Below are 25,393 nucleotides of genomic sequence, written 5' to 3'. Positions count from 1 at the left end.
AGCCCAACCAGAATAAGCCATAACATGGGGAAGAAGAAAATAATTACTATAATAGTTTTTTAAATGTTTATTTATTGAGAGAGAGAGAGAGAGAGAGAGAGAGAGAGAACGAGAGGGGGAAGGGCAGAGAGAGAGGGAGAGAGAGAAATCCAAGCAGCGTCTGTGTTGACATGGGGCTCAATCTCAGGACCATGAAATCATGACCTGAGCTGAAATCAAGAGTGGGACACTCAACTGACTGAGCCACCCAGGCACCCCACTATAATAGTTTTTAAATGATTACTCTCTATTTGAGCACCGGCTGGCAGACTACTCCTTAAGGAGTATCGCTCCAGAGGCCTGCAGGGCATGGACTGGGCCCCTACCATTCCCTAACACATACCAACTTCCACACTTCTGTCTGCTATGGCAGCATCACCTTCCACTGGGTCTAAGAGTTCTGCCTCATCTTGACTCCTCCCTCCTTTGTAACTCTACCCAATCAATTATCAACCTTTAAATTCTACTCCTTCAAATTCTTTCTTTTATCCAGCTCTTCTCCACATTGCCTGGGACAACTCTAATCCATACACTAAGACCACACACTTGAACTATTATACAACAACCCTCTAAATGAGTCTCCATGGGTGGTGAGCAGTCATTAGTGCTATTTACAAATATTTCCAGTTCTTCTTCCCCAGTCCCTAATCCTCATACATACAAGGACTGCAATTTCTGGTAGCCTGTGACTGCCATCTAGTTCTAGCCAATAAGTTATAAATGGAAGCATGAGTGTCACTTCCAGGCCTAATATTTAATTGCTAGTGCATGACCTTCCAGAGTGCTCTCTTCTCTCTTTGGGCAAACAAAACATGAGAGGGTGGCTATTCTGTCAGCCTGGATGATTATAAGTAGAGTCCCCAGTTGAGCTGTGATAGACATGCAGCATTAGCAGGAAACATACCTTTACCTTGTTAAAACCACAAAGATTTTAGAGTTATTTGTTACTATGCTAACTTAACCTATTCTGACTCATACACTCTGTACCAAGCCTCTCCTCTCTCTAAAACCATACTTACCACGACCGATTCTTGAAGTGTGAATTTAATATCCTGGCTCTACTAAAAAAAAAAAAAAAAAAGCACCTTGAATGAATTTCTATTAAAGAAAAATGCAAACTCCTTGGCATTCAAAATTCTTACCAACCTATTTTTTCAGTCTTATCCTACCAGACTATAACCTCTCACTTCCTGAACTGTCAGGCTCCCTTCCAGTCACCCACCAACCCACGCCCCCAAAAAAGGAACACTTCCCTTCTCTCTTCTCTTTATGGTAAATAATCAATTCTATCTACTCAAACTTTCCCCCACAGCTCTACCAACAGCTAACACTGAATACTTGTTAAGTGCTAGGTTTTGTTCTAAGCATTTGTCATGTATTAACTAATTTACTCCTCAAGTAACTCTATGAGATGAGTACTATTATTATTAAACTCATTTTACAGATGAGGAAACTAAAACATGCGGATTAAGTAACTCGCTCAAAACCACACAGCGAATAAATGACAAAGCCGGATGAACCCAGCAGCCCATCCTCCTAACCACTGCCCTCTACTGCTTCCAGGACACTCTGTCTCCCCTTCCACTGAACTTCCAGGACACTCTGGAGATCTCCCCAGTACATAACCTTGTGCCCTGCATGACCAGTCACTGATGCGTGCAGGCTTTCTCTATTAAGCTAGACTGTAAGTTCCTGAAGGTCAGGGAGCCACGTCACCATGTTTTGTATCACTCAGTAAAACGCTGCTGAAAGAGTCCCTTCTGTGATAAAAGCACAGGTCTACCAGACAGGGGATCTGTTAATCATGGTTTTCATTTTTTGTATTTGATGATGCTTTGACATCTTGGGGCCCTGCTGCCCCCAGACAGACAAGTCTTTCCAGGGCTAGCCGATATGCAAATCAACCAATCCAGAATTCACATCCCCAACCACCTCTTTTTATTTTTATCTTTTTAATTTTCTCTTTATTTTATTTTTCTTAATATAATTTATGGTCAAGTTAGCTAACACACATTGCATACAGTATGCTCTTGGTTTCGGGGGTAGATTCCCATGATTCATTGCTTACATACAACACCCAGTGCTCATCCCAACAAGTGCCCTCCTCAGTGCGCATCGCCCATTTTCCCCTCTCCCCAGCCCCCATCAACCTTCAGTTTGTTCTCTGTATTTAAGAGTCTTTTATGGGTTTGCCTCCCTCTCTGTTTGAAACTATTTATTTCCCCTTCTCTTCCCCCATGGTCTTCTGTTCAGTTTCTCAAGTTCCACATATGAGTGAAAACATAGGATATCTTTCTCTGACTGACTTATTTCACTCAGCAGAATACCTTCCAGTTCCATCCACGTCATTGCAAATGGCAGGATATATATAAACCACATCTTCTTTATCCATTCATCAGTTGATGGACATTTGGGCTCTTTCCATGATTTGGCTATTGTTCAAAGTGCTGCTATAAACATTGGGGGTATACGTGCCCCTATGAATCAGCACTCCTGTATCCTTTGGATAAATTCCTAATAGTGCAATTGCTGGGTTGTAAGGTAGTTCTATTTTTAATTTTTTGAGGAATCTCCACACTGTTTTCCACAGCGGCTACACCAGTTTGCATTCCCAACAGTGCAAGAGGGCTCTCTCATTTCTCCACATCCTCACTAGCATCTGCTGTTTCCTGAGTTAATTTTAGCCACTCTGACCGGTGTGAGGTGGTATCTCAAGGTGGTTTTGATTTGTATTTCCCTGATGATGAGTGATGTTGAGCGTTTTTTCATGTGTCAGTTGGCCATCTGGCTGTCTTCTTTGGAAAAGTGTCTATTCATGTCTTCTGCCCATTTCTTCACTGGATTATTTGTTTTTCGTGTGTTGAGTTTGGTTAGTTTTTTATAGATCTTTGGATAATAACCCTTTATCCGATATGTTTGCAAGTGTCTTCTCCCATCCTGTCGGCTGCCTTTTAATTTTTTTGATTGTTTCCTTTGCAGTGCAGAAGCTTTTTATCTTGATGAAGTCCCAATAGTTCATTTTTGCTTTTATTTCCCTTCCCTTTGGAGACATGTTGAGTAAGAAGTTGCTCCCAACCACCTCCTTTAATACTCACACACCAAGCCAATATTCCCCCAGCCCCAATTCTTCCCAGGGCAAGCTATCAAGGACTAGGGACCACCCAAAAGCCCAGACCCCTCCAAAAGGACTCAAACTAGCCAGTCCTAAGTCTGCTGACTTTGCCCTGCCTGGTCTTCCCCAGAAACCACAATAAAGGCTCAGGCTCCTGCTCTACCCTTGCTCTTCTGCCTCCTGACCAACCCTGGTGCTCCCATGTGTGGCCTTAGGGGTATGCCCCCTCCTCTTGGGAACTGTAAATAAGAAACTATTCTTTCAAAGACAACTCGTCTCATGTCTGTCACCTGATCATACCTGATTAAAACAAATGCCGGGTCCATGTTAAAACATGTTATCATCCTATCAGGAGCTCTTTGGGAATGCAAACTACATACTTGATATCAGGGAGGATTCTTAAGTCTCTCTCTTGATTCCATCAATCTCTGTGTTGTTGGAAAGAAGGATTTTCACTGGGGATAGAAGAGATAGAAAAAGGATTTTCAAGGGGGTAGAAGAGACAAATAATATAGAATAGAATATATTTGGTGAGCTTCATGTTCAGCATAAGGAAAAGAGAAGAAGCCCCAGTTATTTTTTAATTGTCTTTCACTCTTAATTGTAACAGTTACTATCTTAGCACTGAATTGGTAATTATAATTGTAAAAACACCAAATCTTTAAATGACTCTGCATTTGTTAGCCGCCTTCTATTTTTTCCATAAGGATGAGCAGTAAAATCCTGAATCCCACAAGGATCCGAAGATAACCATAGGGGCAACAAGGAAAGGTGAAAGCTAAAGATAGTGTAGCCTATCTGCAGCCAGTCTTGGGAAAAATAAAATCCCAGGAAAGGAGTGGGTGGAGGCAGTTCTGAGAGAGAAAACCAGGATAAGCCCCTGAAACCTGCCACCAGGAAAAGAGCATGAAGATCCTACCTTGATTTGAGAAGCAGTCTTAGCAATAAAAGCCAAGGGGTTTCCTAACACTCTCCTAGCTAACTAGGACTCCAACGGGTTTCCTAACACTCTCCTAGCTAACTAACACTCAAAGCTAACCAGTATGAATAAGTGCTTAATCGACACTTGTTGAATGAATACCTCAATCTTATAAAATTGAGTATAGTTTTATGACACTCATGAAGATTTAGACATAGTACACTTTGTCATCCTATTAACTTAAACTCTTTGTGTCCTTTACTATATCTCCCTTGAGACAAATATACTGCTTTTCTCCTGTAGCATAAGGTGGTACAATTTTTCAAAGTGCTCTGATATATTTCAAAGTGTTCTTGCAATATTTCTTTGGAGTATCTGCACATTCAGCCATGGACTTTGAAAAAATGCCAGAGAAACTCCCATCCCACAAATGCTCCATGTTTCAGAGGTTCCAGGAACAAAGTGTGGAAGATATCCAGATTATTGCCAGCCAGGAGAATGCCATTCACCCAAAACTTCCCTAGAATGTGTTGGTCCCAAACAAGCAACATGAATCTAAAAGTCCTTGGAAAGACCAAGAAGACCAGAGTCTTTTTCCTTTGGGGACTCAGTCAATTCAGAACTCATATGGACTATTTAGAAATCTTTGAGAAGGAACTTGACCTTTATATCCTGGTATGAATAACAATTAGCAACTGCATCTAACATCTATTGGGTGCTTGCTATGAGATAAGCAAGGCATATTAAATACATAATTTCATTTACTCCTCACTATCCAGTGAGGTCCGTTATCTCCATTTTACAGCTGAGTAAACTGAAGCCCAGAGAGGTTAAGATAACTTCCCTAAGTTCACAGTTATTAGATGCCATAGTTGAAATTTAGATTCTTATGGTCTGGCTCTAGACCCCAGATCAGCACTACACTGTATTACCTCAAGTACAGTCCAAGCCTAGATCAAAAATACCCATTTCAAGCGCAGCAAAGCTCATTGGATCCTAACCCTGTAAGTTGAATGACACAAGCAACAGTGAAACAGGTCAAGAACTATCCCCATATCCCCATACAAACATGGACACCCACTGTTACCAGAGTCTTCCCCACCACTCTTAAACAACACCATATTCTGTTGTTTATGGGCAAGGGGGTTTATACTATTCTATAGATCCTACATTTCAAGGAACAACAAAATCTTCCTCATACACCAAATGCAAAGTAAATTTAAATCCTGACCTAATAACACAACTACATAAAACTGCATTATACCAAACAATGCTACATGTTTGTATTCTATGTGTTGAAGATAAAGTCATGCATTCATGTAATAATGTAACATTCCATATATCCATGAATAGCCAAAATACTGTCCAGAAACCATTCTTACCATCAGACACTGGACAAGATATTCTAGGAACTGGAAGATGGTGGAAAGGTATTTAAGGATGGAAATTAGAACACAAGAACACAAACCCATGTTGTAGGCCTCCTCAGCTGGCAGAAGTACCAGCCTTGTTGACATATGCATCTTTCACGCCAACTTCCCCCACCACTCTCCAGAACAAGACAAACTCGGAATGGCTGGGAGAGCCCTCATGATACTGCCCAAGTCTTCTCTTCCAAGCTCAGTTCTTTCACCTGCTACTCACCCGACAATGGTTCTAAAACCTTCATAATCCCAGCTCATGCTCAAATTCATTCGCTGTCCTCACTGCAGAATTTGAGTACAATGGTTGAAATCAGGTAGGACTTCAGCAGAAGCAAAAGGAAGGGCTATTATTCCATGAAGTGCTTTGTACACTACAGGTCCAAGATAAATAACTATTGAACATTTTAATAGACATAATTCAGTTAATACAGCCTTTAAACATAAAAAGCCACCTGGGTGGCCCAGTCGGTTAAGCATCAAACTTCACCTCAGGTCATGATCTCACAGTTGGTGACCTCGAGCCCCACAGTGGGTGAACTCGAGCACTGCTTTGGGCGAGCCCCGCTTCTCTCTCTACCTCTCTGCCCCTCTTGGGATTCTCTCTCTCTCTCTCTCTCTCTCTCTCTCTCTCTGCCCCTCACTGCACCTTCTCTCTCTCTCTCTCAAAAAAAAATAATAATAATTAATTAAAAGAACTGGCTTAATATTTAATAAAGATGAGGGTTTTATCAGACCACCCAGGAATTTTTGTGCTAGGATAAAAGTTAACAAAACTTTTCAAACTCCATTAACAGAATTAATATAGTTTATTATTATCTATAAATATTCATAGAGTGGAAACAAGATCTAGATTAATAGAGCTGGGTTACAGAGTTCAGTAGGGTAAAAATAAAGAAATCGGAAAAGAAAATATAGACAAAAATATCAGCTTTTTCCGTAAGATTTCCTCTTCTAGGATTGTTGAAAAACACTATTTTTAAATAGAAACTATTTTGGAAACTCAGTACTTAAAGAGGTATTGTGAAAATAGTTTATTAATGAACATTCTGCTACGGAGAAAAAGTCACTGCTCTGGCTCATAGGAAAATACATTTTACTAGCAAAAACAGATGACAGATACAGACTCCTTGAATCCATGACAACAAGAGACTCAAAATTCAGTTCCCACTCACTGCACGAGGCTCCTCTACAACACACCGACAGAGTCATCTAGTAGCTATTCAAAGATTCCAGGTATTTCAATTTATTTTTTTTTAATTTTTTAAAAGTTTATTTCAAGAGAGAGTGAGAGTGGGATCGGGGCAGAGAAAGAGAAGAAAGAGAATCCCAACTAGGCTCTGCACTGTCAGCACAGAGCCCAATATGGGGCTCGAACCCATGAACTGGGAGGTCATGATCAGGGTCAAGATCAAGAGTCAGACACTTAACCAACTGAGCTACCCAAGTGCCCAAAAGACCTCAGGTATTTTAAAATATTGTTTAGGAGTCCAAAATATCTTTTGGAGTGATGATAATACCTGAAAATTAGACAGAGGAGATGGCTGCACAACTCTGTGAATATCCTAAAAGCCACTGAATTATACAGTTTTAGAGGCTAAATTTTATGGTATGTAAATTACATCTCAACAAAGCTCTTTGTTTAAGTAGGCTCTACACCCAATTTAGGGTTTGAACTCATGACCCGGAAATCAAAAGTTGCATTCTCTACCAATAGAGCCAGCCAGGTGCCCCAAAGCTATTATTTTTAAAAGTGGCAAAAAAGAACAGCAAACTGTTTCAACAAAGTCTTACAGTGGTTTTCTTACCCATGTCCTACAAAAGATAGAAAATCTTACATAATTTAGAAAAGACTCAGTAAAAACGTATCAATGATATTAGCAAGGATTAGTATAAGCTTCATGTTTTAAAAGGGCCATTTAAAAGAGATGTACATTGGGGCACCTGGGTGGCTCAGTCGGTTAAGTATCCGACTTCGGCTCAGGTCAAGATCTCATAGTCTGTGAGTTTGAGCCCCATGTCGGGCTCTGTGCTGTCAGTTCAGAGCCTGGATCCTTCTTCGGATCCCATGTCTCCCTCTCTCTCTGCCCCTCCCCCACTCATGCTCTGTCTCTCTCTGTCTCTCAAAAAATGAATAAATGTTAAAAAAAATTTTTTTTAATAAAAGAGATGTACATTGACTTGAATAGGAACTTGTAGTTAAAGATCTATGCTACACCCAGTGCACATCTTCCAACATGGCATGGCATTTCAACCTCAGAATTTATTTTGTATATTGCTTTAAAGACTATTTCAAAAAGTGTAAGCCCTGAGTATCTCCCAAACTTCGGTCGTGTATGTACCACCTTCAGTATTTTTGCCATCTTCATACCACCTTGTTATTTATTAAATACTTTTTCTTCAATCCACTTTACCCCTGACTCAACTTTTATAATATCCATGAAATCATGGGTTTGACTGGCTAATTTACAATTTTCCACCGTATATTAAAATGGACACATAACTATTAAAATTCAAAAGATGCTTATCCATGTACCACTTTAAATCATCTTGCACACAAGTCAAGAAAACACTGGTTTTAAAAAATCAGCTGAGCCTGGTAACATATCTGTATCTACACTTTAAAAACTGTTAAGGAAATCAGAATGTTCAAAAGCCACTTTGCAGCAAAATTTAGGACTGTCCTACTCTATGAAGGCACATTATCAGTGGGAGCCACAAGGCTGGCATTCAGCCAAGAAAACGTATTTGAGAGTAACACTGGAGTGGATGGTACAGAAAGATGGCAGGCAGTAGGCCTCCATGAGGGAAGCAGCTGAAAGAACAAGGATGCTAGGTCCTCTTTACAAATTCTTGGGTTCTTGCTACAGCCATGCTCTGCTTATCAAACAGAGCTGAACTTGGCAGAAGACCGACTGCCTAATGGACAGGTGGGCAGGGCTTTTTATTTATCCTGCTTCCTTCCTGCCAACACCAGTACTGAAAGCCTGCAGAAGGGCCCACTCCTAAAGTAGTACTCTAGGGCAAAGAAAGAGTCTGGGCTCTACCACACCTGTTCCTCCCATCGAGAAGAAATATGGGTTAGATTTCATTCTGAAATATTAGCACTGTAGGTGGTTTGAAACAGCTTCCTGAAAGGAGCTTACCCCCATTCCTGATGGGGGATGTCATGATACCATGCCCTCACACCCCTCAAAAAAAAAAACACCCTGAAGACACTGGATATTTAACCACTTTTTTTTTTCACTTCCTTTTCACACTGCAAAGAGGACTACCTCTTTTTGTAGTTATCTATCCTAAGTAGGTGACACAATTACAAGTCACTGCCTTTATTCTTATTCATTTCAAGAAGCCCTAACTGAGTCCTAGGTAGTGAGGCATAGAGAAAGCTGGTAACTGAGGCTGTCTCCAAAGAGAACTGGGAGAGGGAAGAGGGCAGGGTGAGAGAGAGAGAGAGAGAGAGAGAGAGAGAGAGAGAGAGAGATGCTTCCTGCCCCAATTTTTGTTCTTGAATCATTTTTCTGGTAACTAGATAAAATAATTTTTATATAATTCTATGCAGTAAAAAATCATACATCATTTTAGATAAATCTACTCCTGCCCCAACAGTGAACTTAGGGTACTAGCCTATAGGCACACTGACACAGTATTTTCTTAATACTATTGATCCCTTTTTGGCTTCTAACACATGGCTTGGAGACTGCAAAAAGATATACTTTTCCAGTATTTTCTCAATTAAATCCATTCCTTTTCTGTATAAAGTTTTAATATGTAGCCCCATAACTATAAACATAGGCTTCCTAAAGACTATTTGGAAAACATGAACTATATAACAACAAATTTTTAAATCTGACTGGTTTTGTGTTATAATGTTATACTGTCCAACTGGCCTTTGGGGGGCATCTTTAACCTAGGAAGGAAACTCATGATTTCTAGAACTTTATCCCAAGCATCTCTATACAATTTACCAGTGAGTATTAAATATTCAGAGAGCTTCACTGCTAGCAATTAAGATTCATATCTGTAAATATCTTCAGCAATTCAGGAACACATCTGTATCTTAGAACTCCTCAAGGATAAAATTGTAATCCAATAAATTACTGCTTTTCTCAAAGATCTAGCACAGTGTTTCTCAAAGCGTAGGCTGAGGATCACATGCATAAGAATGATCTGGTGCGGGGCACCTGGGTGGCTCAATCCATTAAGCATCTGACTCTTGATTTTGGCATAGGTCATGATCTCATGATCATGGTGGGGTCAAGCCCCGTGTCATGCTCTGCAAGGACAGCACAGAACCTACTTGGGGTTGTCTCTCTCCCTCTCTCTGCCCTTGCCCTGCTCATGTGCTCTTACTCAAAATAAAGAAACTTAAAAAAAAAAAAAATAATAAGATCTCGTTAAAATACCAACTAGTGAGCTCCAAGAATGTGCATTTCTAACAAATTCCATATTGATGCTGCTGGTCTAGCAACCAGACTTTGAGAACCACTGGCTTAATCTAACTCTGGTCTCTTCCCAATCAACACTGTTTAGGATTCACTGTGGAGTTCAATGATGCTAAAAAATGGCTCCACTTGGCAAATTCTCTAACCACTTTCCATAGGGCTTCTTGTGTAAGACTCTTCTCAGTATCTTCAAGAAGTTTCCATCATTCAGAACTTGTAGTATGGGTGAAAAGTTTGTCCTTTCTTGGCATCTGCAGGGATAAATACCCTTCACATCCCTCCCCTACTTCCTGGACTCTGTCTGACCTTACAGCCCCCACTTCCTACCCTGCGTGGACAACCTTCTGTCCTCTATAGGAAACCATACTTCCTACAGCAGGAAAGCTGTAGGAAGGGCAAGAGGTCACTCTGTTCCTCTTAGGAAACTACATTTCCTTTAGCCAGAAATCAAGACAGACTCCCTCTACTTAGTGATTTATTTGGTGATTGTCACAGGGCTACAGCTACAGACAACCAAGGACAAGGAAACGAGTACTGTACCCAAAGGCAAAATTTGACAAAATTAGATTCTTTAGAAATAGCATTCAGATCTCAATATTTACACTCTGCTCTTCCATGGGAATAAATATATAACAGATTTCTCCATTGAGAGATAGGTCCACAATTTACACACTACAAATAGGTGTCCCATTCTCTGTAAATGGCTTTCAAATCCATCTCACTGAGGTTTAAAATATACTCCTAGTGATTATCACGGTCTCAGTGGTGAACTGAACATATATGCAGTTCATCCTTCCCAAGAAAAGAGATTTCAACTAATTCCTAGAAACTGAAAAGCATTTGGGAGAAAGATAAGAAAGAAAACATATTTGATATAGCTTCAATATCTTAGAAGATCTCCAGGATCTCCACTATCTTTTCAATTTGAATATACAACTGAACATATGTAATTGGAGACCATGTTAAAATTAATTAGGATGATTTAAAAGGCAGGTTAAACAGTTTATTTTTCAGGGCTCAGTTGGTGGCTCAGTTAAGCATCCAACTTCGGCTCAGGTCAATGATCTTGCGGTTTGTGAGTTCAAGTCCTGCGTCGGGCTCTGTGCTGACAGCTCAGAGCCTGGAGTCTGCCTCAGATTCTGTGTCTCCCCTTCTCTCTGCCCCTCCCATGCTCTTGCTCTGTTTCTCTCCGTTTTGCAATAATAAATAAACGTTAAAAAAAAAGAATTAAAAAAAACAATTTATTTTTCTTTGAGACTTCGATATATGCTTAAGGAAAAAGTGTAGACCTGGAGAATGATACAGAACAATAGCAACAGGGAAGGATATTAAAAAAAAAATTTTTTTAATGTTTATTTATTTTTGAGACAGACACTGACAGAATCCAAGTGGGTTAGGGGCAGAGAGAGAAGGAGCCAAAGCAGGCTCCAGGCTCTGAGCTGTCAGCACAGAGCCAGACACGGGGCTCGAACCCACAATCTGCGAGATCATGACCTGAGCCAAAGTCAAATGCTCAACCAACTGAACCACCGAGGTGCCCCAACAGGGAAGGATATTTTTAGGAAAGTTTTCAATTAGCAATAATCGCGCCTCAGATAAACCTCATTGGCTACGATACTGCCACTGCGCAAAGCTGGAAGGATATTTTTAAAATGTTAGCCATAAACTGGTTAAATGCTGCAAATACTGCATAACATTAACAATTTACCAAGGAGTGTGAAAAATATGACTTTCTTAAATCATTGTAAGAAAATGACTAAACAAAACATATTCTATGACCATGATATTTCCAGAACCTAAAACACTCTATTAGAAAAGTCATTAAACCATGTTCAGAATCAAAATGATTTGTTACTAACAACAAAGTCCTTGGGCATACGTGTGTTCGAATGCCATCACTGAAGAATCTTATATTTGTCCAATACTGAGTGTGGTTGCAGACTGAGCACAAAAATCGTCAAGTGTCATCCACCGCTAGAGAACAACCGATGGGGATGTAATGCTGCTGCTTTTTAAAGCACAACTTCTGCAATAAAATGTTTCTGGCCTGCTTTTGTACTTAGGATGAATGTCCATTTTCGTGGTTTGGAGAGAACAACTCATTTCTCCTTTGAGGTGTTAGATCCTAAATACCAAAATTAAGTCCTCAAGAAAAACCGGTCATCGTTCTTTATTGAAGTAACAGATTAATCTTTTTCTTGGAAATCCTCATATTTAAGTATAGAAATAAGGTCATAAAAAATCACTTCATCACCATTAGGCGATTTAGCCATAATAGGATATTCCTAGACAGAGCTACTTATTATACTAGATCAAATATAGTATAATACTGATCAAATAGATCAGCACTCACAAAAAATAATTCATGTAAGAATCAAGTAAAAATGTCAAGGCTTTTAATGCCACCTACTTACTTCCTATTTGGCAAGACAATACTTGGGATATTACAATAAAACCTACATCAGCTGATATCTGTGGATAAGTTTTTTTTTAATGCCTTGTAAAAGAGGTGGGAGTTATTGCACTCTTTCTTGATGAATAATGCAAAGTAAGCATTATTACATAGGAAAAAGCATCTAAAGGTATATTCCATGAATATGTCCAGCTTACTGAGTCCACTGTAATTACTTCTCAATCAACACCACACATACATATAATCACAGCTTAAAAATAAATATGAAACAGGGGCGCCTGGGTGGCTCAGTCGGTTGGGTGTCCGACTTCGGCTCAGGTCATGATCTCACAGCTTGTGGGTTCGCGCCCCACGTAGGGATCTGTGCTGACAGCTCAGAGCCTGGAGCCTGCTTCAGATTCTGTGTCTCCCTCTCTCTCTGCCCCTCCCCTGCTCACATTCTGTGTCCCTCTCTCTCTCTCTCAAAAATAAACATTAAAAAAATTTTTTAAATAATAAATATAAAATAATAAAGAGCAAAAGAGAAAACAATGGGGTGGGGGAAGGCAAGGGAAAAGAAGAACATCTCTAAGAGGTTGTAAGATTTAAGAATATGTTCTTCTGCCAAAGATAGCAGACTTCATAATGAGGTGCCCAAATGCAAAAGAAATACCCTGAAATTAGGTCACACAGCACAGAACCTGGGCTTATTGAAAAGTAATATAGTTATAAGTAAAGGATCACAAAATCAGATCAAGAAAATATTGAAAAAGAAACAAAAAAGAACTCCTCACCTAAAAAATACTACAAAAACCAAGCTGAATAAATTCCATGACTTTTTAAAAAATATTTTTTTTTATATTATTCATTTTTGAAAGACAGAGAGAGAGACAGAGCATGAGCTGTGGAGGGGCAGAGAGAGAAGGAGACAGAATCTGAAGTAGGTTCCAGGCTCTAAGCTGTCAGCACAGAGCCTGATGAGGGGCCAGAACCCACAAACCATGAGATCATGATCTGAGCTGAAGTCGGATACTGAGCCACCCACGTGCCCCCCCCCCCCGCCCCCACCATGACTTTTTAAAACACTACAGAAGGAAGGTTCATGGTCAGGGAATTGATAATGTTAGAAAAAGAACTGAGAAACACTTAATGGATAGAGTAAAGAAACAAACATCCAAAAAATCAATTCTGGCAGCTGCTTTCCCAGCTTGTTCCGTAACTATAGGCTTTCTCTCTCTCCCCAAATTACCTACTCAGTGCCAACAACCTTTGCCTTCACTCCATTCGGTGAACCAATGGTCCATTCTTGACATTTTCACTACTTGGAACAGTTCCATCACTTAAATACTTCATTTCCATAATCTTATATCAGAGCATGGCCTCCTATTCTCCCTATTCTTTCTCTCAATTATTCACCAACTCTTATTATATTGAAACTCCAGTCCCTCAGCTTTTCCATTATCTTCAATGCATCTGTTCCCTCTGGTTCTAGGACAGAGGCTCCAATCGGGGAGTGATTTTGCCCCTCAGAGGGTATCTGGCAATGTTTGGAGACATTTTTGATGGTCACAACTAGAGGGGAAGGCATATAGTAGGTAGAGGCCAAGAAGGCTAAACATCCTACACCGCACAAAACAGCCCCACAGCTTCTACATTTCTGAAGTTGAGAATCTCTACTCTGTGGTCTTCTTTAGATAATGTGGTTCCTTTCTTCAATCACTCTTAGAACATTTTAACCTCAATTCTCTTGCTCTTTCATCCTTCTGATACCTATTCTATAAAACCTTTCAACCAACTGAACACCCAAGTTTTCTACTTCTAAAGTCAGTGTACTGAACTCAACCAAAGCTAAAGAAATAATTAAATAAATATCACACGACCATGCAAAAGGTGGATGCTACATATTCACAGATTCCAACCTCAATGAGACCCCCAGCATTACCAGGCAGGCAACCTTTCATGTGTCTCTCTCTAGTTGCCCCCTCAACTCCTGTTCTTTCCCCTCAGTGACTACTCTAAACTTTTACCTCTATCCCCAATCCTCCACCGAATCAGCACTCAATATCAGCAAATTTACCTGCTTCATTTAGGAAAGTTTGCTACCATCAGACAAGAATTTTCCCATATTCCCTCCCCACCTACAAACTTATTCACATTTATCCCCACCCTTTCCCAAGCAGTCCCTTCCAGGAAGGTGGAGTAAGTGTCCTTCCTGTCCCAGGACTCCCCGATCACAGCCTGTGACATCCTCTCCCACTGGCCTTCTCTGGAACCCTGCTTCATCAATCATCCAGCCCCTAAGGCCCCTCCCTCAACTTCATCCTCTCTCTCTCCACCCTTTACATCTCAGAAATAAGTGATTGTTCCAATCTCTTCTTGGGGGGGGGGGGGGACATGAACAAAAACCCTTCCTTACTCCCACATTCCCCTCCAGCTCTTCTCTCTCTCTCCCCTCACAGCCAAATTCCTAAAAAGGACTGTCTTCACTCCCCACCCCCATTATTCCGTCTCCCTTCCAGTCCACTGCTTACATCCTACCGTGCCACAAAAATTCCACAGTGGAGGCAAATGACTTCCTATTTATCAACTGCAGTAGGTTCTTCCAGTCCTGAATTCTGGAGCATTAACACACATGACCGTACCCTCCTTAAACTTCTCTCCTCTTTTGGTATTTGTGATACTATTCTCCTCTATCCCTTCCTGCCAATTTGGTGCTTCCTTCTCCCCCTTCGTAGATGCTGGTGTGTCCTCCAGCTCTAGCTTCAGTTTTTCTCATGTGCAATCCATGCTCTATTCACTCTGACCTCATACACCCAGTCCTGATCTCCTCTAAGTTTTCCTAGTGAACAACACCACTATCTACTCAGTAACCCAAGTACCCCAGATTTCTTACTCTCAGCCACACGTAAACAATTGCAAAGTCTTACTGATTTAACTTGAATATCTCTTGAATCCATCATATCAATTCATTCTCTTGGCAACCTATCCAATTCAAGTCATTCTCTCTCACCTAGAACGTATTATAAGATTAAGTATATATGAGTAAAAATGGGAGTCCCTCTTACAAGTAAGGATGCTACATACATACAATGAGGTATGATTAAAAAGAACACAGAACATTGGAACTCTTTTTTAAAAAATGGATTCTAATACCATTTGAATATAGGGAAATCATTTAAGCATCCCAGGCTTCAGATTCCCAACTGCTGAATGAAGGGTATGAGAGAAATATCTAAGGACCCTTTGCAGCCTTAACATTCATTCTATAATTCTATTTCTGCCAGACATTACTCAGACAGACAGTTGATACCTCCAAATATGCACCATACTTGCTACATATGCAAAACATTATTACTGCAAATGAAATAGGCTGATATATCTCTCTTTTGCTGCCAAAATCTATCAAGCATATCCCAATTCCCATCAGTTTCAAAAACCAAACCTTCAACTGCAAGTGTCAAAGAAATAAAATGTAAACAAAGGAAAAAGCCAAGAAAAAATTATAATGAAATTGATTATATATATAAAAATGTTATCTGAAGATAATTTCTTCAGGAATCAAACCATGCAGAGTAATGAGTTAGCAACAAAATGAATGTGCCATAAACCATCCTGACAGTAACGTTATAAACAAAAAACTCTTTTTACACACAGAAAAAGAGTGCGGGAATTGTGCGACATCTAAAGTCAAATGCCAACAAAATATATATGCAATATGAGATCTTAAAACGTTTCAAAATCTGTTTTTTCAAAGACAGGCTCTCAGAGAAAGATAATATGAACTAAGCTTTGAAAATGCAGTTTGAATGCCATTCAAATGTTATCGCCCAGCCAAAGAAGAAGCACCTGTCATCCTTTTGACAATTTGGGCTCAGAGGCTCTTCTGTTACCTACTGAGCTCAGAAGTAATGTTCTATTTTAAAAATGGTATAAAAAGAGAAGGTAGAGGAAGAGTGTGGCAGGCAAGAGAATTTACCTTGCAAAACTGGTAGTGAGCCAAATGTCAACACAAAACATAGGATAAATCAACTCTGGAGCCACCCAGCCTGAGTTCAAATCCCAATTTCACCACTTTGCCAGCCTTGCAATTTTAACAATTCAATTACTTTTCTCTGTGCCTGGTTTCTTCATCTATAAAAGAGAATGGTGATAGTACCTACTTCACAGGTAAAGTGCTTGGAATAATGCCAGGCATGCTGTAAACACTATAGAAATACTATGTAATGTTATCATGATTATTATTTCCCTTATTATATTTAGACTAAATAACAGGTGAGAAGAAAAATTACACTATAATGCATGCTCAAGCTCCAGTTTAACACTATTAACAGGCATTTTGTTTACTGTTCAATAACATTATTTCAAGTATTTCCATTCCTATCCTCTAGAAGTTCACAAACCAAATCACCAAGTATTAAATTCATACTATATGGAATGAGAAGTCTATAATAGCATGATTCAATATGCATCAAAAGTATAGTATATGCTATACACATACAATGGAATGTTACTCAGCCATAAAAGGAATGAAATTCTGATAGATGCTACCACATAGATGAACTCTACTACAACATGGGTGAACACTGAAAATATATGAAGTGAAATAAACCAGATACAAAAGGATAGTGTATGACTCCACCTAGAATAGGTAAATTCATAGAAACAGAAAGTAGAATAGAGGTTACCAGGGGCTGGGGGGAGGGGGAGAGGGGAATAGGGAATCATTTTTTCATGGGTATAGAGTTTCTGTTTGGAATGATGAAAAAAATATGGACATGGATAATGGTGATAATTAAACAATACTACAAATGTGCTTAATTGCAATGAATTATATGCTTAAAAATGGTTAAAATAGTTAATTTTATATCATGAATATTTCACCACAATCAAAATCTTTAAAACATACAACCTACATTTTCAACAGAAAGTTTTAACATGAGTATCAGCTTTAATGGTACTAAAATTAAAAAAGTAGATCACTTATTCTCAAGTTCCTGACTAGGGATACCAAAGGAGTCAATATCAACTCCTAGCTTGAACTTGGTTTAAAATACATGCTTGAAAATGGGTACACACTTTGTAAATTCAATAAGGAACATTATTTCATTTTGCTTATAGTCAATTTTTTTTAGCTCATTGAAGACAGAAAAAAGAGAATTACACTGAGAAGGTAGCTTTATATGTGACCAATGCATAATGGTAGTTCTATGAGGAGGTATTTATCCACATAGAATCATAACATGAGAGCAACAGCATACCTGTGCAGAGCACAATAAACAGATGTATAAATCAACTGGTATTCAATTCAAAAGTAGAGTGGGTTCCCATATATTGGTAAACCATAATTTAAACCACTGAAATATCCCCCAAATTCAAAACAGAAATTAAAAGTCTATTATTTTGATACATATAATAACATGAAATATTTGAAGTCTTCACTCCAAACAGTGCAACCAAAAAGCATATTGCATTTCAAAGACAAAATGAAAGTAAATTTAATAAATTAGCATTTTCCCAGAATGGCTAAGGTTAAGGCACTCTAGTTAGGATAATTTAATTCTCCAGTAAACTCATAAATATTATATATCAAATATCATTCAAAGAATAACAATTTCCAGAGAACTAGAATGCAATTTTCAAAGAACCTAAGGCCCAAACTAGACTAATAATATTAGCAAACACTTACATGGCTCTTCCAATATGCCTGATTTGTTCTAAGCTCTTTTCATAAACTAACTCACTTTATCCTCACAACATCTTCTGATAAAAAGTATCTTATTATTCCCATTTTACAAATGAGCAAATTGAGGTGTAGAGGGGTCAACTGTCCTGTCTGGGCTCACTGAGCTGCTAGTAAGTGACAGAGCTAGGACCTGAATAATGGAAGTGTGGTTCCCCAGTCCCTGAATGTTTTTTATTTTTTAATGTTTATTTATTTATTTTGAGAGAGAGAGAGAGAGAGAGAGAGAGAGAGAGAGAGAGAGAAGGCAAAGGGCAGAGGGAGAGGCAGAGGCAGAAAAAAATCCCAAGCAGGCTCCACGCAGCCAGCGCAGAGCCCAACGAGGGGCCTTAACTCACAAACCGTGAGATCATGACAGCCACCCAGGAGCCACCCCACGCTCCCCCCAACCTCATCCCTATGGTTAATCACTATGGTTTACTATCTCTTGGTGACAGTGAGGAATGGAATACATAAAGTATAGGTAAACTCCAAATGCAAAGCAGTTTGGGTGGTCAAATATAATAAAATCTCTGAAGAAATTACCAAATTATAACACAGGACAGTAAGAGGGCACTTGGGATGAGCACTGGATGTTGCATGTAAACGATGAACCACAGGAATCTACCCCAAAAACCAAAAGCACGTTTCACACACTGTATGTTAGCCAATTTGACAATAAATTATATTATAAATAAATAAAAATAAAAAATAAATTTAAAAATTTTTAATTAAAAAAATAAAATGACTGCTCTGAGCAGCATCAGGGTGGTTCAGTTAGTTGAACGTCAGACTTCAGCTCAGGTCATGATCTCATGGTTTGTGAGTTCAAGTCCCACATTGGGCTCTCTGTTGTTAGCACAGAGCCCACTTCAGATCCTCTGTCCCCCTCACTGTGCCCCTCCCCTGCTTGAACTCTCTCCAAAATAAATAAATATTAAAGAATAAATAAATAAAATGACTGCTCTAAGACATTAAGAAAAGATTAAAATACATCAGTATACTTAGTATTTAAGAAGGCAAGGAATTGTTTAGGACATTAAAAATTTTTCTATCCAAAACAGTCGATAGGATTTTCAATTCTTAAAGGGGTAAAACTTTCCAAAATCATGAATTACACATTCCCTGAGGGGTCTAAAAAGAAGGAAGAAGGGTTGTACTGAGCAATCTTGCTTCCCACTTATCTCATTCTTAAGGAGTGTGTGTGTGTGTGTGTGTGTGTGTGTGTGTGTGTGTGTATGTATGTCTGGGGGAATCATAAATTAAGCTTTCCAGGCATTTTAATTCCAGGTATATAAGAACTTAATACTAAAGATATTACAAAGTGTCAAATCATTTAGATAGATGAGTGAATAAACTCACACAATTAGATGTGACTACTGTGAAAAGGCTGGAATTTTATCATTTATAGTAGAGTCATTTAAAAACAAACAAACAAAAAAAAGGTATATGCTTTGAAGTCATACACGGACCTGAACTTAAAGCCTGGCTCCAGCATTTAGTTAGAGTTTTTGGCAAGTTAACCTCACATACCTGAGCTCGTTTCCTTCTCTGTAAATTTAGGATTAGTAATTCCTAACTCACACAAGGTTGTTGTGTGAGCTAAGAAGAAAACATATGCAAAGTGTCAAATGAAGTCCCTGAGACACAGCAGATGGTTAACAATGAGTGACTATTATTATTCTATAACCTTATTCTACTTTGCCCCCTGAATATTAGAAGAATCTAATCTTACCAATTAGCAAGTAATTGGCAGGCTTCTCAAAATTATATGAAGATATGCCCTATTCAAAAATGGAACATACTTAAAGACAAACACAAAACCAAACCATCACCAGATCATAGATTTCAGAATCCTGCCTTTCCTCCCATATCTATTCTGGTTGGTTTTGTAACAACCGGTGTCCCACTATCAACAATATGAATTTTTTTTTTTATTTTTTGCTGTCTACACATTCCCAGTGGGGTTCTGATACTTATTTTGCTGACTAACTTTGCAAAGGTACTTGTCACCACCGCTTGAAAACCAAAAAGAAAACTAGGAATAAGGAATATTTTAATGAGATGCTGTAACTGTTCCATCCATCTCAGCAGTTGATTGGATCCCATGTGGATCATTTATTATCACACTAGATTTTCACATTCCTTCGCCATTCCCTTATTCAACAAATACCTGCGTTAAGGAGTAAAACTGACTAACAGAAAGAATGCTCTTTAGGGACACCCAAATTCAAAGCTTGGTGATCTCAGTAAGGATTCTTGGGGCGGGTGTTGGGGGTGGTACAGGGTTGGGGGGCAGGGAAGGTGGTTGGGCTTCACTGCAAGTGGAAATTAAGAGAACTGTAAACTGTTTTTGTCTCCTTAAACACGACTGGAGATGAGTCCTGTGGAGCTAGGAGCGGGGGGGGGGGGGGGGGTGGTGAAGTGGGCCTGGAGGCAAAAGAAGGAGACAAATGCAGGCTGAAGAAGGGTCTGTGCCAGTGGGGAGAGGAGAGGTCAGTGCCCATCGCCACCCCAAGAGCTGAGGCGGAGAGAAGTGGCAGCTCAGCCCAAGTCCCCAGGACGGGTTCAGCCTCAGGAGTCTGAGACGACTCAGAGGGGATAGGGACCCCACCGACGGAAGATGAGGATTGAGGAGAGTTCCCGGTCGCCTCTAGAACAGGATGCTGCTGTCCCCGCCGCCATCGCGGCGCGAAAGGAGAGGAAGGCAAGGACCCAACTGGGAGCGTACAGGTTACCTGTCTCAGTCGCCTGCCCACCGGTCTCCACTTCCGCAGACTCTGGGTTACCACGGGCTACCCCGGCCGCGTCGAGTGACGTCATCCACGCGCGCCCGGTCCGCTGCCGGCCCGGCCCACCCCTTCAGGAAGACTGGGCGGAGTCTTCGAGGGGAGGTCTGCGCAAGCGCAGAGCTGCGGCGAGCGTGGGCTGGTAGGGAATGTTCGGCTGGTTTTGGGAAGTGTGGGGTTGCCCTTGTTTCTCGATTATTTCTAATTGCAAAGTCTTACAAGTATTTAGGAAAGGAGAAGTTACTGAATTACAGTAGTGCACTTTTTTTCCTTATGTTTTTTCGGCCTCTGTTATATATGAGTGTAGTGTACATATTCACTCCACCACAATTTATTAAAATCCAACTATGTGCCCGGCAAGCAGTCTGGGGTACGGCAGTGCACAAAACAGTAATCTCTTTGTGGAGATTCCTTTCTAGTTGAGAAAGTACATATTGAGTAACTCAACAAATCTACATGCATTCGTAGAGATCAGAAGTGTGTGGAGGGAAAAAGTTGCCGCAGAAACTGAAGGACAGAGAGTGCCCTATTAGTTTGAGATGTTAAGGAAGTAACTCTGTAGAGACTTGTTGAACTGAGAAGAAGCCAGCTCTGTCAAGATCTGGAGGAAGAACAACCAAGAGAAGTGTTGACATGTTCGCAAGCTATGAGGAGGGAATAAAATGTGGTGCCCTTGAGAAAGTGAGATAGTAAGGGTAGGGAAAAAAAACCGGAGAACAACAAGGCAAGGAGAGTCCTGATATTGCAGAGCCTTTCTGGGTTATCATAAGTGGCATGGGTTTTATTTGAAGTGTAATGGGTAGACAGTGAAGAGGTTTAGACATGCAAGTAACAGGATCTGATTTTATAAAACCGCCCTAGCTGTTGTGTATACAATGAACGATATTGTGTATAGTAGCTCGTTGGAAGACAAGAAAAGATGCAAAGAGACAATTGCTTTTGCAGTGATGGTGTAAGGAATGATGGAGGAAAGTTGACAAATTTAATAATTTGGGGCTAGAGATGACAGCCTTGGAGATGGATTACATAAGGCGATAAAGGGAAAGAAAGGTGTCAAAAATTACTCCTAAATTATGGGCCATCTCGCGAATAGAGACTATGGAGAAATGGAGTTCATGGTTCCTACTTAGCTCTAGATGATTTTTGCCAACCAGGAGTGCTGGCTTGGTGATGTCAGAGCCTCTCATTTTTAAAGATAAATTGATATACGGATAAATATACAGATACTTACATAAAATTTCTTAAATTTTAAATGTTAGTCACTAATTCAAATTTTGTTAAATTTTTATTTTGGACCAAACAAAACACATCTGCAGGCTACAACTTTGCCTCCTTGGTGGATATTTTCCCAGCAGGGTGACTTCATCTACTCTTGTGGGACTACAACTTGTAAGCTTATAACTCCCAAGTCTGTTTCTCCACCCAGGCCTTTCTAAAATTTCCTATCGAAATACTCAAACTTCACCTAGACATCCAGTTCTCATCTCAAACTTGACATTTAAAACTGAACTCATCATCTACCCTCACCCTCAAACCCAACCTACTTAGTTATTCTCTGTCTCTGTTAACAGTATCAACATCCACCAAGTCACCCAAGCCTAAAATCCAGGATGATCCCAGACTCGTATCTCTCCCTTATCCCACAGTCCAACTAAACATGTGCTGACCTTGCTCTTCTCAATATTTATCACATCTGCCCATCACCTCCATTCTTAACTGACTACTGCCTTTGATGAAGCATTTGTATCTCTTTTTGGGAAAGTCACATAACCTTTCTGCGCCTCTGTTTTTTCACTTGTAAAATGAGAGGATTGAGCTAGTTGATTTCTAAGATCTGTTCCATTTGTAAAATTCTGTCTTCTAAAGCCACCAAACATATCACAATCACTGCCTAGAATTTTTTTGTGGTTTTTGCCTGGCTGTTTTAATACCAAAGATATTGTGAATAGGTTAACAGGGAAAAAAAGGACTTGATTAAAATAAGCAATACAAAATGAAATTAACAAATAGCTAAAACTACTCACAGTTTTGTTATAGAATAAAAAATGAAAGAAATTACTGGTTGGTAATATTGAAAACTGGAAAAATTGAGAAAAACAGACATGGCAAATACAATTTCTCTTTTATTAAATGTTGATGGGAAAACAAATATTCTTGACAAAATTTAAATCTACAATGTTTGTGCAGAAAAAAAAATCTGTCTTGGTTAATTAACCGCAAAAGAAAGTTTGTAATACCAGAAGCTCTAATGGCTATAATTTTTCATGAAGAAAAAAAAATACTGAATTTTAACTTTAGTGTAAAGTTTATATGTAAAAAAACTGAAACTGATTCCAGTAAAAATAATTTTGGTACAATGGAAAAACAAGAAACAAATTTTATATAAAATCGAACATGGCATTTCAAAAGCATGATGAAATTTGCCCTTTTTTTATTCTAAAGAATTTAATATCTGATTTTAAAGATTTTGAGTAGAATTTTAAAACCTGGAGTTGAAGTTGAGAGTATGGTGATTTCTGATATTAACAGTCATTAAAAGTTGGTTTACATGCAAAATTTTTTCATTTTGGGATGCCTGGGTGGCTCAGTTAATTGAGCATCCAACTCTTAGTTTCAGCTCAGGTCATGATCTCATGGTCCTGGGATTGAGCCCTGCATTGGGCTCTGCACTGGGCATGGAGCCTGCTTGGGATTCTCTCTCTCTCTCTCTCTCTCTCTCTCTCTCTCTCTCCCTCTTCGCTGCCCCTCCTCCCCCCACCCATCTAAAAAAAGGGGAAAAAAAGAGTTTTCTCATTTTGATGATTCAGAGTAAAAAGAACTCAGAAAAGTGGACAAGTACTCACTTAAAACTCTGTGTATGGCAGCTAACCAACAACTATAGCCAAGACAACAAACCACATGGTAAAAGCTATCTTGTTTTTCTAAGTTATTCATGCATTACCAATTATATTGTTGTTTGTTACTCGGAAGAATAAGGATAAAGGTCCCCTTCCACTGTCTTTTTTCTTCCCACCTGTTTCTCATGTTTATATAGGATAAATTATATTTTACAAAGTAACATTATGAAAAAATGGAATCTTTTTTTTAAAGGAATAGATTTCTAGGATTTGACTCTGGCCTATGTCAAATGGGTATGTTCTGTGAAGACTTTTTGCACAACAGTTAAGACTATAATTACATAAGTGCCATCTTTCCTATACAGAAGATGCATTTAAATCTGAAACATTAAAAAGTCCAAATATTTTTGTGTCAATTTCTCATATCTCAAAATACATAGACAAAGATATTTTTAAGTCACTTTATATTCTTCATACACAAACAGCTATGTGATAAATGTTTTCTTTCAAATACGATTTTGTAAATGTCAACAAATTTTCACTCTTCACACAAACATAGATTAAAAATGAATATTTAAAGAATCAAACTCACTGCCTTTTTAAACACTCTGTCCCTAGTTCTACATTTGTAGCTTCAGTCTTTAGATATTTTAAAATACGGTATTTGTCTTTTGATGGAAAAGAATCCCTCAGCTTGTAAAGCTGAAGCATCCAGGCCACCAAACTGCAGAAGTCCACCCATCCCTGCTTTTGGCTTACCTTAACTTGCATGTTACTTCTTTTTTTTTTTTTTTTATGTTTCTTTATTTTTGAGAGAGAGAGAGAGAGAGACAGAGCATGAGTCATGGAGGGGCAGAGAAAGAGGGAGACACAGAATCCAAAGCAGGCTCCAGGCTCCTAGCTATCAGCACAGAACCTGACATGGGGCTCGAACTCACGAACCATGAGATCATGACCTGAGCTGAGGTCAATGCTTAACCAACGGAGCCACTCAGGTACCCAACTTGTGTGTTATTTCTTAAAGATAAATCTCAAAGGTCTCTCAAGAAATTTCTCACAAAAAGCAAGTATTTTGATTGGGTCCAAGAGGGTTCAGGAAGTTTATTTTGAATGCTGCCATAATCCATTTAAAAAACAGTTTTCTAGAAAACACTGTTTTTCTTTAAAATTGTTGATGTAGGTATAATTTTGATTTAAATGTTTATGATCACATATACAAAATCATCATCCCACAGAATCAAAATGACAGAGTCAACATCTTATATTTATTCAGTAACTCTTAAAAATCTTTAGCTGGTCTTTCAATTCTAAAACTCATATTTATGAGTATTTATTCATGCAGCAAGCAGAGGTATTTCCTAAGTTCTGGAATAATTGGAGTACATATAGCAGATATGCTTTTCATTAATGACTGTTTTTCCCCTTGAGGCTATCAGCCCATGAAATCTGTTGATATCCACTGCAATTTAGTGCACTGGAACATTTTCAAGGGAATTTCTGGCTTGGCTCAGGTGAACTCTGTACAATAGAGGAGGGGAAGACAGAGACTGCTGGCTATTCCTCAATATCTAATCTCTTTTTTTCATAATAATAGAACCCTCAAATTTTAAATAATAGAAAATCCTATCTTAGCCAGACACATGGCCACTCAACATAAAGACAGTTCTGGGGCAGCTGGGTGGCTCAGTGGGTTAAGTGTCCGACTTTGGCTCAGGTCATG

At 39.2% G+C, this 25,393-nt stretch overlaps 1 protein-coding gene and 1 non-coding gene across 16 annotated transcripts in view; both read right to left on the bottom strand.

The window, feature by feature from the left end:
• LOC122475127 (aminopeptidase O (putative)) overlaps positions 1–20,885 on the bottom strand; it is a 343,878-nt gene extending 322,993 nt beyond the window's left edge. For 4 of the 15 annotated variants that reach the window (XR_006295098.1, XM_043566831.1, XM_043566828.1 and 1 more), the window contains exon 1: positions 20,786–20,884. The gene's annotated coding sequence lies outside the window, so the exon portion shown is untranslated. Of the gene's footprint in view, positions 1–20,785 lie in introns of all 15 variants that reach the window. The other 11 variants (XR_006295097.1, XM_043566826.1, XM_043566825.1 and 8 more) reach the window with 4 other exon arrangements.
• Positions 11,427–11,571, bottom strand: LOC122475538. Its single transcript, XR_006295224.1, has one exon. It is a non-coding gene; the product is annotated as a U4 spliceosomal RNA (small nuclear RNA).
• Positions 20,886–25,393: the final 4,508 nt, after the last annotated feature.

This window comes from Prionailurus bengalensis, chromosome D4 (assembly GCF_016509475.1).
Source record: "Prionailurus bengalensis isolate Pbe53 chromosome D4, Fcat_Pben_1.1_paternal_pri, whole genome shotgun sequence".
NCBI classification, from domain to species: Eukaryota; Metazoa; Chordata; class Mammalia; order Carnivora; family Felidae; genus Prionailurus; species Prionailurus bengalensis.
This window is presented reverse-complemented; position numbering and strand designations above follow the sequence as displayed.